The sequence below is a fragment of the Podarcis melisellensis genome (assembly GCF_964234715.1).
Source record: "Podarcis melisellensis genome assembly, chromosome: 11".
NCBI classification, from domain to species: domain Eukaryota; kingdom Metazoa; phylum Chordata; class Lepidosauria; order Squamata; family Lacertidae; genus Podarcis; species Podarcis melisellensis.
Genome location: NC_138543.1, coordinates 14,622,822 through 14,637,016, shown reverse-complemented (window position 1 = coordinate 14,637,016; position 14,195 = coordinate 14,622,822).

Below are 14,195 nucleotides of genomic sequence, written 5' to 3'. Positions count from 1 at the left end.
GGATAAAAGAATTAAAATTATGATGAAAAAGAAAAAGGCCTCTGTTATCAATGAGAACCTTTTCACCAGAATTTTAGCTAACATTAGATAGACCAACCAAGAATGTTCAGTTATAGAGTCAATGCAATTTCAGTTGTCACTTACTAAATGCACACATTTTTTTCATAATATTACCACTATTCCTGTCAGTAGCTTCTTAACCCCTCAGCATTCGTTGCCATCTTTGTGTGGTCCTGTATACTGGACTTACACCCAGCTAGAGCTTACATAAAGTTTTGAAGGCACTTTGCAATGACTGCAACTATCTCAAATCTAGATGTTTTCTCAAAGTTATTGTAGACCCTGGGGCCAGTTCATAACAATAGATCCATTGTCAACAGCTTCTTCAGAGGAAGCAAACAGAAAGGCCTGAGGGCCAAGCCGTTCTTTAGTACTTGCACTTCACTTGTGGCAAGGAATAACTCGAGCTGCCTCAAACTGGAAGGCTCAAGGAGTTGCTATATCTGGCAAAACTGGGATTTGTTTATTTCCTGGCTGTAACAGTGAGTGTTTGACGAGTTACTATGAGAGCTGCTTGCATTATAGATTCCTAACCCAAAACAGTTTAACAGGCAAGATTTGGGAGCAACATTCCCTGTTTCCCACTAATCTGATTAAACGGAGGCTTTTATTAGCTGAGGCCAAAATCTCTGACGACTCTCAGAGAAAACGAGTGGGATTGAAAAGGAGGGAAGCAATGCCTTCTGATGAGGAGATCTAATTTGAGCTGCATGGCCCCTGGCTCCAGAGATCTCCTCAACTCAGGATGTTTACAGTTGACAAAACTCTCACACTCCTCCTTCCTGCGACTCCTTTTCCCCTTCCAGAAAAATAATAAATTATAGCAATATGACTTTCCATCCTGTCCTCCCTCTTTCTGAAAGACTCCGCCGTTTGGCAGTTTTATTTCATTCACTTTTTCTGTTCCATTGGCTGCATGTGTCTTGCTCACTCTGCTGTTGTCCTCAGCCAGGGCAGGATGGTGGTAGTTTTGCAAAGACTGAGGTGGTCATTCCCAAGCATTTACACACACTTTGTAGAGGTGTAGCATTGGGCCTCCACAAGTAGTCCCTACACGACTCTGCATGTGGCGTGATCAGGGACAAAAGAGGCTGTGTCTAATGCACCTTTGATAGACAGAAGAGGGGATTTCAGGAGATGTAGTTTGTCTCTTGGGGTGGGCACTTAAGAGTCAAAGCTGATCAGGCTGGTGCTTCTTTTATCTAATTTATTAATTTCATGTAGTAGCTTTTTTCCCTTTCTAAGAATACAATAACCTACTCAGAACTTTGAGGGCTGAGTATCAATGCATACCTACTCGGAATTGCTCAAATGTGTAAGTCCGAATCAGATAAATGCTGGAGATGTAACAAGGTTGAGGGTATGTTTTGTCGTATGTGGTAGACTTGTAAAAGGCTAAAAGAGTATTGGGAGATGATGTATAATAAATTTTTAAAATGTATAAAAGTACCTTTCCAAAAAAAAACACAGAGTCCTTTTTCTTGGGGATAATTCAGAAGGACATTATCAGGTGTTTAAAAAGACTATTTGTGTATGCTACTACTGCGGCTCGTGTTTTGTTAGCGAGGTCCCAACTAAAGAAGAATGGCAACTTGAACTGATGGAATATTCGCAGCTTGCAGATTTAACATATAGAATAAAAGAACAAGAAGAACGTATGTTTAAAGAAGAGTAGAAAATGTTTACTGAATATATGGGTGAAAATTGTGTTCATTTAAAAACACAGGTAGCATTAAGATAAATTCAACAGTGTACATAAGTTTTGATGGAGGTAACAATGGATTACCGAATGGTTTAGTTCATTTAAAATACGCTGGGATGTGTGGTATGCAAAATGAACCATGGAAAGAGAAGAAGGGAAGTCATTGATTTAAGGTTGTTCAAACGAATATTTTGAAATGTAAATTAGAAAAAATTAATAAAAATGAGAGAGAGAGTGTATCAATGCATACATGAGAAAAATGCCTCTCAACAGGGTCAATAATCTTGGGAAGAAGTAGAAAGCAGGACCGCATAATTCTCCAGGTGATATAACGGAAGCCAAACGCAAAGACTCACAATCAGGTGAGTTTGGGCACTTTACAAAGAGCTTCAGGTATGTGTAAAGCATGGGTAGGCAAACTAAGGCCCAGGGGCCGGATCCGGCCCAATCTCCTTCTAAATCCAGCTCGCGGACAGTCCAGGAATCAGTGTGTTTTTACAGGAGTAGAATGTGTCCTTTTATTTAAAATGCATCTCTGGGTTATTTGTGGGGCCTGCCTGGTGTCAACAATCAACTTTAAGAAATAAATAAATCTGGCTGCAGCTCTGCGTATATTATACAGCAGAGGTCATCTTTGAAAGGTGCTTTGTAGTATTTGAGCACAGCTTCTAATCTGATTCTTATATAAGCAGGACCTTGTCTAGTGCAGAGTAATTTAAGGATACTGAAGGTGTAATAAAGGTTGTATAGACGCACTGATTGGGGGGGAAAATCAGATACAAAGGGATATTTTCAAGCAGTCGCTTCCAGTTTAAGGGAGGTCATGTATCTGAATATGCCTTGCATACTTTGAACGTTGCAACCCCTCATTACCAAGAAAAAGAGTTTTCTATCTATATTATTCACACATGAAAACTGTCTGTGAGAAGCTCTGCATTAATGAAACAAAGGCCCCCGGGGAACAGTGAGTCAGAATGTTTGCTTTTAAAATGCAGTGGAAAGTATGCTGTTTAATTTAATACACACACTCTCTTCAGTGTGGTTTCCTAGGTGCCTAAATAGTGTGTGGCTACAATCCTTATGGTATGAATAGCAGAAAATGCTTAATGCTCTGAGAAGCTTGTAATTTTGCACCATAGAAATGAGTCATTTTTGCAAAAGAGCCCAGCGGGAAGACTGAGCCTCTTAAGGCTAATCTGATTTTAAGAAGGTAAAGAGTGTATTCGAGCAACACTTTAGAAATGCCTAATGTCACAAAATTCCCTCATGTGCTTATTAGAAATAAATTTAGTACTGGACTGCTGGAAGGGAGATTAGAAAGAGTTTGTGCTACTACCAGAAATAAGAGCGACCTCTACATGTCCTGTTATTTCTCTTGTCGAGCCGGCTGTGATGAAAGATTCAACAGGCCCTTGCATAATATCCCCAAATACATCTTGCACAGCAGTCTTGCAAGAAATGATATTGTGCAAGGAACATGTGCCTGGAGAACTGTGTCTCTGCAGAAACATATTAGGCAGGTGACAGATGTAATCATAAACCCAGTGAGCATTATTAATTGTTGTTGAAGGTGGGTATGGAGTTTTCTTTTCTTTTTTGGTTATTGGGGTTGCTGTAAAAAACCAGTAACCTGACATTTGTGAATGACCAATGCTAATGTAATCATTACTGTACATTTCTGCATTGCGTACGGTGATACCCAACATTTGCCATATTCAAAATAGACCAATTTCAATGAGCCTGCTTTGAGTATTACTAATATTGCTTATTTCTAATAATATATACCTGCAACTCAAGATTATACTTAATGCACCTGTAGTCTGCAAAAGCTAATGTCCTAATAAATATGTTAAATCTTTAAGGTGCTACAAAACTCCTTGGAGTGTTTTTTTTTGGGGGGGGGGTATTTTGTTTTGTATTTTTACCCAGAAGACAATAGACTTGTTCGGCTAGCCAGGAGTATGTAAAGAGCTCCTAGCATTTTCTTCATTTTGTCTGGCACTTTGGAACCTTATCCGTTTGCAAAAGTACTGCAAAATCAGTGTTGGATAGCCTCCTTAAAGAATTGCAGTTCCTGGCATTCCTTGAGGGAAAATGATAACAGTTGAATTGGCTAAAGGTTGCTTTTAAAAGTGAAATGGTCATAAGGAATATAGGCACACCCCCTATATGCTTCCCACTTGTGTGCAACCATGTTTATGAGGGTCACCACAAAATAAACAAAAGGGCCTTCCCTCACTCGGGGTTACTGCCCAGAAGTCCCTCGGGGCTGCTGCCCAAGTGAAGGAAGGCAGACTTTGATAGACCAACAGGGTGGGGGGACCTTCTCCCTGCCTCTGCTGCTCCACTGGGTGCTCATGTCCCTCTCCAAGTATCTGTTCTTCTGGGCGCCCTTCTCAGCCCTCGTCCTCTGTGGTCAGCTGCCGTAGCCACACACTCTGGCTCCCCCAAGGAGGCAGGCAGGCAGCCTCACCACAGGCTAGGCAGCGGCCCTGAACAATTTCCAGCGTGAGTCTCTCTCTCTTTCCTCCCCACTATCAGGAACTGGGCAGAGGAGGAATGGTGAAGACCACCTCCCCATCCTGACCCTTCCAGGGAGGAGGAAGAAGAAGACAGTATAGATTTACAACAGCGGTTTGTAAGAGGTCACACATGAGGGGGAAAGTTGGGAAATCGTGGGACAGGAGGAGCAGGCAGAGCTGGAGCAGCAGCCAATTGACACATTGTCATTAGAAAGCATCCCAGACCCTCCATCTCCCAGAACCCGGCGAGCCTTAAAAGCAGATGAAGGTGATGGACTACATGGAACTGGCGGAAATGACTGGCAGAATCCGAGACCAGGGAGAAGAGTCGGTGGAAGAAGATTGGAAGAAATTTAAAGTTTATTTACAGAAACATTGTAAAATTAAGGAATGTTAGAAGGATGCTGGAATGAAGTTATGTGGTTTTAGCAGAAATGTTATAAAGGATTAAGTAAAAATAGATTGTTAATTGGTGAAAGGAGAGAATGTAAAGTTACAGTATATTAAGATAAATTATTAGGACAAAAACAAAGATGGAAAGGATTTGCTGAAATAGCTAACTGAACTAGAATACAAAAAAGGGAGGTGTGAGGAGGTCAAGGAAACAAGCAAATGAAAGATAAGTTATGGGAAGGTTTGATTTGTTTTTTAATTGTTTGTATTTTTCTGTTTTTTTCTTCTTCTTTTCTTTTTACTTATTGTGATGTATTGTCTTTTTTTTGCTTAATTTGGTGTTTTCTCTTTTTGTAACCTTTAAAACTTTAATAAATATTATTTTTTTAAATAAAAAAAAAGTAGGAGAGCAAAGAGCTCAAAGACAGACGGCCCTTAGTGGCACCCGTGGAAGTGACAAATGAGAAAGTGGGAGAGACAGGGAGTGGAGATTCACTCGGGGAAATGCCATTATCCAAGGGGCTGGGTTGGATGGCCTCTCTCTGTAAAGTTTGAAGTAAAAAAAGACAGTAAGAAACCTTTCCTTGTCTTTATACTTTCCTGGGCAACCAGCCAGGAGCCAATGACAGCATCCTGACACCCAGATGCCTTGCCTGTTAAAATGGGGTGCTCCCCGCTTTAAGTGATTTTCACTTATGCATGCGGGGCCCCAGGATGTAACCCCCACATAAGTGGCGGGACGTCTTTATGAATAAATAGAGTATGAGTCTTAAAGCTGCAGGAAAATGCCAACGTTGTACCAACATGCTATGTGGAAAATGACTTTGGTCTACATTTGGTTTACATTTGGGACTTGTCCATGGACTTCATATATAGTCTCACATCATACACTTGGAATCCTCAAATACTTTAGCAGGCATTTCTGAGGAATGCTTCCTTGGGGTCAACAGTCTTCTACCCAATGGTTCAACCCCCCCCCCGCCCCATCTACTTATTTAGGAAGCTGCCTTATACAGTGGTACCCCTGGTTACGAACTTAATCCATTCTGGAAGTCCGTTCTTAACCTGAAACTGTTCTTAACCTGAGGTACCACTTTAGCTAATGGGGCCTCCCACTGCCGCTGCGCCGCCACCGTGCGATTTCTGTTCTCATCCTGAAGCAAAGTTCTTAACCCGAGGTACTGTTTCTGGGTTAGAGGAGTCTGTAACCTGAAGCGTCTGTAACGTGAAGCGTCTGTAACTCGAGGTACCACTGTACTTAGTCAGACTATAGGACCATATACTTCAAAATGTTGACACTACTTAGCGATGGCTCTCTAGGAGCCTCTCTCAGCTCCTAGGGAAGCTTGGAATGGAAGAGGGACCACCCAGAAGCAAGGCATGAACATTACCACGGAGCTACAACTCTTCCCCAAAGTAGCTGCCAACTAATGCCACATTTTGGATTTAGAAATTCATAACTGTTTATTTCACAGCAAAAATAGCAAAGCAGCAGAAACAGTTCAGTAGAAACAGCTTCTGGGTTACTCTTTTTTTTTAAAGCACTTAAAATAACTTTTTTAAATGTTTCCCATATTTTATTCTCAGTGATAGATCTTCATGTTGCATTATGCCCATTGCTTTATGAATATTTTACACAAGCAGTACTAAAAAACAATGCTGACACTCTTTATGAGATTCTTATCTACCTGATAAGCTTTGTGAAACCAAATAAACCCCCCACCCACCCGTGTGTGTGTGTGTGTGTGTAGAAAAACATGAGAGGCTGATTTTCTTCAGAGTTTTATGAAGCAAACTGTGCCCATTGTGGAATATACTTATAACAATTTCTAGTTACTGTTTCTTTCTCTCCCAACCTTCTGGTTCCTGCCCTTCAATTTCTCCTTCCCAGCCCAAAGCCCAGACAACATACACATAGCACTTCAAAAACATTGGCTTGAAGGGCAAGCATGAACCATACTTTGTTTGTTTAGATTAATTGCAGACAGCATGGCCAATGGTCCAGAATAATGGGAGTTGTAGTCCAACAAAATCTGGAGGATACTACATTAGCTACCCTTGGATTAAGTCATCCCTGAAGAAGAATCTTATGACTTGAAAAGCCTTGAGCCAAATATTTTGCTCTCAATTCACCTTATGAGGACTCCTTTGTTTTCATACTGGTGTCTCTTCATATTACTTTCTTGGCATCCCTGTAGACAATGCAGTTCACTGTCCGTTGGAGACACTTTGAACTTTCTTCAAAAGGTAAAAAATATGAAAGTGGGATATACAGTAGATTGCGATATAAAGGAGACTTTTCAGCAATGCCAAATCAAATTAAAATTGATCAGACTCCTTTTTCTTCTGTTTGCTTATTTTAGAGGAACGCTCAGCGGTGAAGACCGGCCGAGGTCTCGCACCAGTGGGGGACAGAGACAGAGGCTTTGTTTGATTCGAGAGTTGTCAACTCGAGTTTCACTGCCGCGAAAGAAGATTAAGCAGCTGGAAAACTCTATAACACGACATGAAATGAAGATGATGCAGCTGGCAGCAGCACTTCAGTCTTGAACTATTTTGGGTACTAAAAGTCCTAATAAACATAATGAAAAGGACCCGGTGAAGGAGCTGTACAGATAAAGGCTGGAGGAGCTTTGCTGAGAACTGGAGACATGGCTTAAGACAGGCTCCCTGGTCTGGTATACATAGGTGGCCAAGCATGAATTCAGCCTATATTTTGAATCTGGAGTTCAATCTGGGGCCAAGCATGAATTCAGCCCATATATTTAGCAGTATGCCATCTCCAACTCCTTGAAAGATTCCATAAACGATGTCTCCGAAAAATTTTACTCATCACTTGGGAAGATAGGCAAACTAATGCCAGTGTACTGGAAGAAGCAAAGATCACCGGTGTTGAAGCAATGATTCTTCAACATCAACTTCGTTGGACTGGTCATGTTGTTTGTATGTCTGATTATCATCTTCCAAAGCAACTACTCTATTCTGAAAAAAATGTAGTATAGAAGAAGAAGAAGAGTTTGGATTTGATATCCCGCCTTTCACTCCCTTTAAGGAGTCTCAAAGCGGCTAACAGTCTCCTTTCCCTTCCTCCCCCACAACAAGCACTCTGTGAGGTGAGTGGGGCTGAGAGACTTCAAAGAAATGTGACTGGCCCAAGGTCACCCAGCAGCTGCATGTGGAGGAGTGGAGACGCGAACCCGGTTCCCCAGATTACAAGACTACCGCTCTTAACCACTACACCACACTGGCTGAGAACAACGACAACTGGGAAACACTGGCCTGCGAGTGCTCCAATTGGAGTGCTCCAATTGGAGAACAGCCTTTACCAAACGTGTCATGGGCTTTGAAGACACTTGAACTCAGGATGAAAGGGAGAAATGTGCTAAGAGGAAGGCAAGTTTGGCAAACCCTCACCGTTATCAACTCCCACCCGGAAACCTATGTCCCCACTGTGGAAGGATGTGTGGATCCAGAATTGGCCTCCACAGTCACTGATGGACCCACTGTTAAAACCGTGTCTGTGGAAGACAATCTTACTTGGCTAAGAGTGATTGCTAAAGAGAAAGAAATATATAGCAGTAGGTACAGAATCATTAGCAGGAAGGAGGTGTAGCAGTCATCTAGGTCATGGTATATGGGACACTATGACTTAGGACATAAACAAGTGGTCTAGGTCAATTGATTGAACGCACCAGGAAGTTTTATACAGGCCTTTAATCAATCACAGTGGGTCAACATCAGACCCAACAGAGTCCAGTAAACCTGTTTCATGTAAGAGACTACATAGAATCCAACTGACTATCCCTATCTTTACAGTGAGTGGTTTGTATGTCTCTCTGACCAACAATGCAATATTCTAGGTTCTGAGTTCCACAGGCATCCACTATGCATCATATCAACAAAATTATGTGCTAAAAGCTAGCAAAACGAAGCTCAGAACAAAACTGTACACTAGGAGAGTCTCCTTTTAAGCATCTATGGTATATGTTACCCCTTTATGTTCTTCGTGTTTCATTTGGGCTAACAAACATCCTTCCAAGTTCAATCCTAGACTTAAGCATGTATAATCAACAAGGAAACAAATGACCTTGGATGAGAGAGACACAGAACAGGACCGACACACACAACAGAATGTGCTGCAAATTCAAACAGATGGGGAGGGGGAAAGGAAATATTACAGTCTCTGTTACTAGGCAGCTGCCTTTTGAAAGCAGAAATGTCAGGCCCTGTGGGAATCCTAACAGGAAATTCTTACAGTTAGTACTAAAGTCTGCTGCACTATTGCTAATCAATAAACTAGCATGTGATCTCAATTTTGAAATTAAGGCCTCCACCCAACCCTATTTTATATATATATATAAAGCAAACATTTACACACTTACTAAAAGACAATCACACCAACACACTCTGGACTTCTAAGAGCTTAGAAGGGAAAATTCATTTTGCACATTAATGGTCGGTGCTGCCAAGCGCATCCTGCATTATTCTTTTCTCTATAGCTTGCTCCAGATAAGTATTCAGGGCTCAACTAGAAGAGATATTCACCGTGTGGCATCCTTGAGTTTCAAAAATAGACAGCTGATGCCGGGGAGCTTTCATATCATCGCAGGTGCAAGAGGTAATTTTGATCAGGACCACAGCAGGGTAAAGGTTAAAGACCCCTTCCTGCCATGGCACCATCCTGATCTAGCCCTCCCCCTTCAGCTATTTATTTTGTAGAAATCAAGCACAACAGAGCAATCAATGTGACGAGCGATAAATTGGTCCTTGGTGGTCATTGCCCTAAGATAGCAACCATGTGGGTAAAAGCAATTTTCCTGGTCCAGCAAGGAAGAGTCATGTGAGGTTTTGGTATACAACTGGTGCATATGTGGCTACACCTCTGCAGGCATCTTGCAGTGCTTCTCTAGACACCCATTGGCAGGAGCTGGGACAGAACAAAGGGAGCTCACTCCATCGTGGGGATTCAAACCGCTGACTTCCTGATCAGCAAGCCCAAGAGACTCAGTGGTTTAGACCACAGCGCCACCCGCCAGTGCAAGTAGATAAATAGGTATTGCTGTGGCGGGAAGGTAAACAGAGTTTCCATGCGCTCTGGCTTCCGTCACGGTGTTCTGTTGCACCAGAAGCGGTTCCGTCGTGCTGGCCACATGACCCAGAAAGCTGCAGACAAATGCCGGCTCCCTTGGCCTGAAAGCGAGATGAGCACCGCAACCCCATAGCCGCTTTTGACCGGACTTAACCGTCCAGGGGTCCTTTACCTTTACCTTTTTACCAGATCCTCATTGTATTGGCTAGATGTGAATTGTCACATGAATGAATATTCCCGAATGGAGCCTCTAATTGTTCAAGATTAGCTGTGTGAGGCAACAGCTAGGTCCGGGCCAAGGACTTTTAGGAGTCACAAAATGAAACTGAAGTGGAAAACCTGCATAATGAGGCACTGTGGAAATGTGGCTACCAAACATTGTACACAAATGTTTGAAAATGATAAGAAAAACCTGGCTGGATCTGACTAAAGGCCTGTTTACTTCAACATCCTCTTGTCCACAACCAGATGCTGATGGGAAGCCCAGAAGCAAGGTGTGATCGCAATAACCTCTTCCACCGCGGTCCTCTAGCAACTGACATTCAGAGTATCTGCAGTGAGAGTGGGAGAAAAAGGAGCTCTTCACTTCCTCCTTTGCTGTGTTATGTCAGTACACTGGCACCTCAGGTTACAGATGCTTCAGGTTACAGGCGTTTCAGTCTTACAGTCTTACAGTCTCTGCTAACCCAGAAATAGTACCTCGGGTTAAGAACTTTGCCTCAGGATGAGAACAGAAATCACACGATGGCAGCACGGCGGCAGGGGGAGGCCCCATTAGCTAAAGTGGTACCTCAGGTTAAGAACAGTTTCAGGTTAAGAATGGACATCCAGAACAAATTAAGTTCTTAACCCGAGGTACCACTGTACATGAGTTTTGTTGTGACAAAAGTGACCGACATCGGCCGGTTTCAGAGGCAGAGGAATGTGCTGCTCACATTTCAAGACCACACCCGCGGGGATTTGTGCACCTTGGGTTAACCCAACAAAGCATTTTTAAGGTTTTGTAAGCCAGGGAAATGTTTGGTTTTGTGACTCACAGATTAAGGACCAATAATTCTTGCCAGAATGTAATAAAGTAATTACAGCAAATTAGGAAAAAAAAGGGCTGACTGACCAAAGATAATCCTCTCCAAAGGCAAGGATATGTCTTTATGGCAACTGTCATAATATTTGTAAAGGAATGCATTGCCACCTGCCTGAGAATGACGAGTACACATCGTACTGACGTAAATTTATGGCAGTTTATGGGTACTATTCAGCCAAAGTTAAGCACTTCCAGTTCACGTTGATTTCAGTGAGAGAATTAAGGATGTGCCTGAATCGCTCTGGCTGAAACCAGTGGGACTTAGAAGTGCTTAACTGTGGCTGAAACACATTCTTTGAATTAATATTGTTTGTATTTATTCTCCACCGTAAAACCTTGAAAAATGCTCCCCATGTTCATTAGAAGGAAGGGCCGCGACACCAGCTTTGGTTTCAGAAGGTCCCAGGCCTGGTCCTGGGCTGCTTCAAGTATGGCAAAATCCCTGGAGAGCATATCAGTCAGGGCAGACAAAATTGAGCAGAATGGACCAATGGTCTTACTCAGCACAAAACCACCGCCTTACTCCTTAAATGATACTTACAATAAACTTCCATTGAAAGATTAAAACATCAGGCAGCATTCGAGGATTGTGCTAGTACATGTGGTCCCTCCCCCTTCTGATGTGCATCCTGCACCATCCTGAAGGAGCATCTCCACCCCCATCGTTCTGCCCGGACACTGAGGTCCAGCTCCGAGGGCCTTCTGATGGTTCCCTCACTGTGAGAAGTGAGGTTACGGGGAACAAGGCAGAGGGCCTTCTCGGTAGTGGTGCCTGCCCTGTGGAACGCCCTCCCACCAGATGTCAAAGAGATAAACAACTACTGACATTTAGAAAACATCTGAAGGCAGCCCTGTTTAGGGAAGTTTTTAATGTGTGACATTTGAATGTATTTTTAATCTTTGTTGGAAGCCACCCAGAGTGGCTGCGGAAACCCAGCCAGATGGGCAGGGTACAAATAATAAATTATTATTATTATTATTATCCCCAGATCTGGTCCTGAGAGCTGAGGGAACCTGCAGAAGAGATTTGAGAGGCACACAGGGGGAGGAGAGGGAGAGAAGGTTCTCTCATGCAAGGGGGGGGGGAAATTCTTGCACTGACAGAACCTTATAGAATAAAGCCCATAGTTGAAAGTATACATATATTCATAAGTAATCAATAGTAGTAAGTAATCATAAGTAATCAATAGTAGCAAGAGAATGTAAGATGAGGGAGGAAACGCAGCCAGATCCAGAATTTTCTCCAGGGTTGAGGGATGCCTGGGCAAAGGGCCTGACATGTTGTTCCGTTCCCAAGAGGTTTACCAGAAATACAGGCATCTTTCATGCCAGTAGAGCCTACAGTAGAGCTCTGATTAACACCACACTGCTTTCAGTAGGTGCTTAATGCTCATTGGAGCACCATTCCCCACCTCCCCGAGCTGATAGTCAATCAGCGAACATCAGAACACTATCATAGCTTCTCCTGAAAGTTGTATTCAGCCAATGGGAGGCCATCTGTAGTGGGTCCTGCCAAGGTCTTTGCGCCCTGGTCACTGCCCAAAAAGGATACCAAGTGCTTACGCCAGACCTGACCAGATCACCCTAACACTCCAAAAACTATCTAAAATAAAAACTTACTCAAAGAAGGAAAAATGTGAAGGCTATTGCAAAAGGGTACTGGTCGTTGATTTCCCTTGGCCATCCTGCTGTGGTTCTCTTTAAGGGCCTGAAGATGGATTGTGTATACTGTATAATGGATTTCACCAAAGATGTTAAAATATATTCATATAAATAGAAAACACTGAAACACCCAACATTCCATGTCTTCATCTGCCCACTTCCTGCCAACCAGAGATGCTACAGCACTTTTCCAAGTTAGTAAAACTTGATTTGGCCAAGTTTCCAACCACAACCTTGACCACGCCCATAACATTTAGAATGAGTTGGCCAGAAACAACTGAGTTTCGGGTGGTGGAAGAATAAGTGACACTGCCTAAGTAATTCAAGACTAAGATACAAAAAAGCAAACAATTTCATTTTAGGTTAAGGATGGGACTGGGATTGATTGGGAAATGATGGGAAAGATTGGAAAACAAACCAAACCCGAGAAATAAAAAAAAAACCTGAACAAATGTCATCAAACTCTTTCTAACCTTCAGAGAACTTACAAAACAATGAAAGGCACTATGATTGGATAATGTTGGGCGAGATTTTGGCCCTGATTGGAAACTAGAGGTGTCAATAAGCAAATTCCACCTTCCCTCATCTCCCTCCCTGGTGTTCTCCTTATATGGTGTTGTTTTGCACTTCTGCAATACTTTGGAGACAGTCTTTCTGACTTTCTTAGTGTGTGACATTAGCTCTGGATCAGTCCAAATTGATCCAGTTCAATTCAGATCACTTTGGAGGCATTTCAATTTGATTTGGATTATGTTTAAATAACTCTGATTTAGTTTGGGATTTGAAAAAATCAGTTGTACAATCCTAATTACTATGACTACTACTATTATTTTGAACTTTTTAAACTAAGTTCAAAATTCAGCATATTTTTTAATAGTTGAAATTACAGGTCCAATTTTGGGAGGGTGGGAACATTTGAATGGAAGTGTGCAGAGGTTATTTCCAGACAAGATGGCAGAAATAAAATGAAATAGATTGGAGGGTGAAACGGAAAGAAAAAGGAAATGAGAATACTGTTGTGTACACATCCTACCTAAGTCACAGGCAAGGATCAGAAACAGAAATAACTAAGAAACCAATAATGGCAGGAATAAAGGTCAAGCAAGATGGTTCTCCATCTAGATTTTATATACTGCACACATATATATACAAAATGAAACTAGGACAATGTGAGTTATGAATGGTTATTTTTTTAATCCCAATGTAATGATTTATTACCTTGGCATGGTTCCATTAAAGCACTTAAGATGCAAGTGTAAACTTAAGGACAATGCGTGGCTTTGTAGATTTCAGCAGGCTTTGGGCCAAACCCTTTCCTCATCAGTGAGAAATCCAGCCAAAGTTAAGAACTTTTAAGCCCCATTGATTTCAGCGAGTGAGATTAAGTGCAAGTATATGTACAAAGTGCCCCTCACATTCTCTCGTCCAACATGGCTCTTTTGCCTCTGAAATCTCCCATGGTACTCGTGCAACATGATGTTAGCCATTTGCATATCCATGTGATACGTAATCCCTCTGATGACAAAACAGGCACTATATTCTGAGCTGGAAGGACATTTCAGCAAAGCCCACAGCAGTACAGATGTTAAAGTGCTTCTGGTGCTTTCTAAAACGGGCTGGCTCTGTTCTGGAAATGTTGAGAAACTTAAGTGCAGCAATTCTAAAATATCATATTCCAATTTT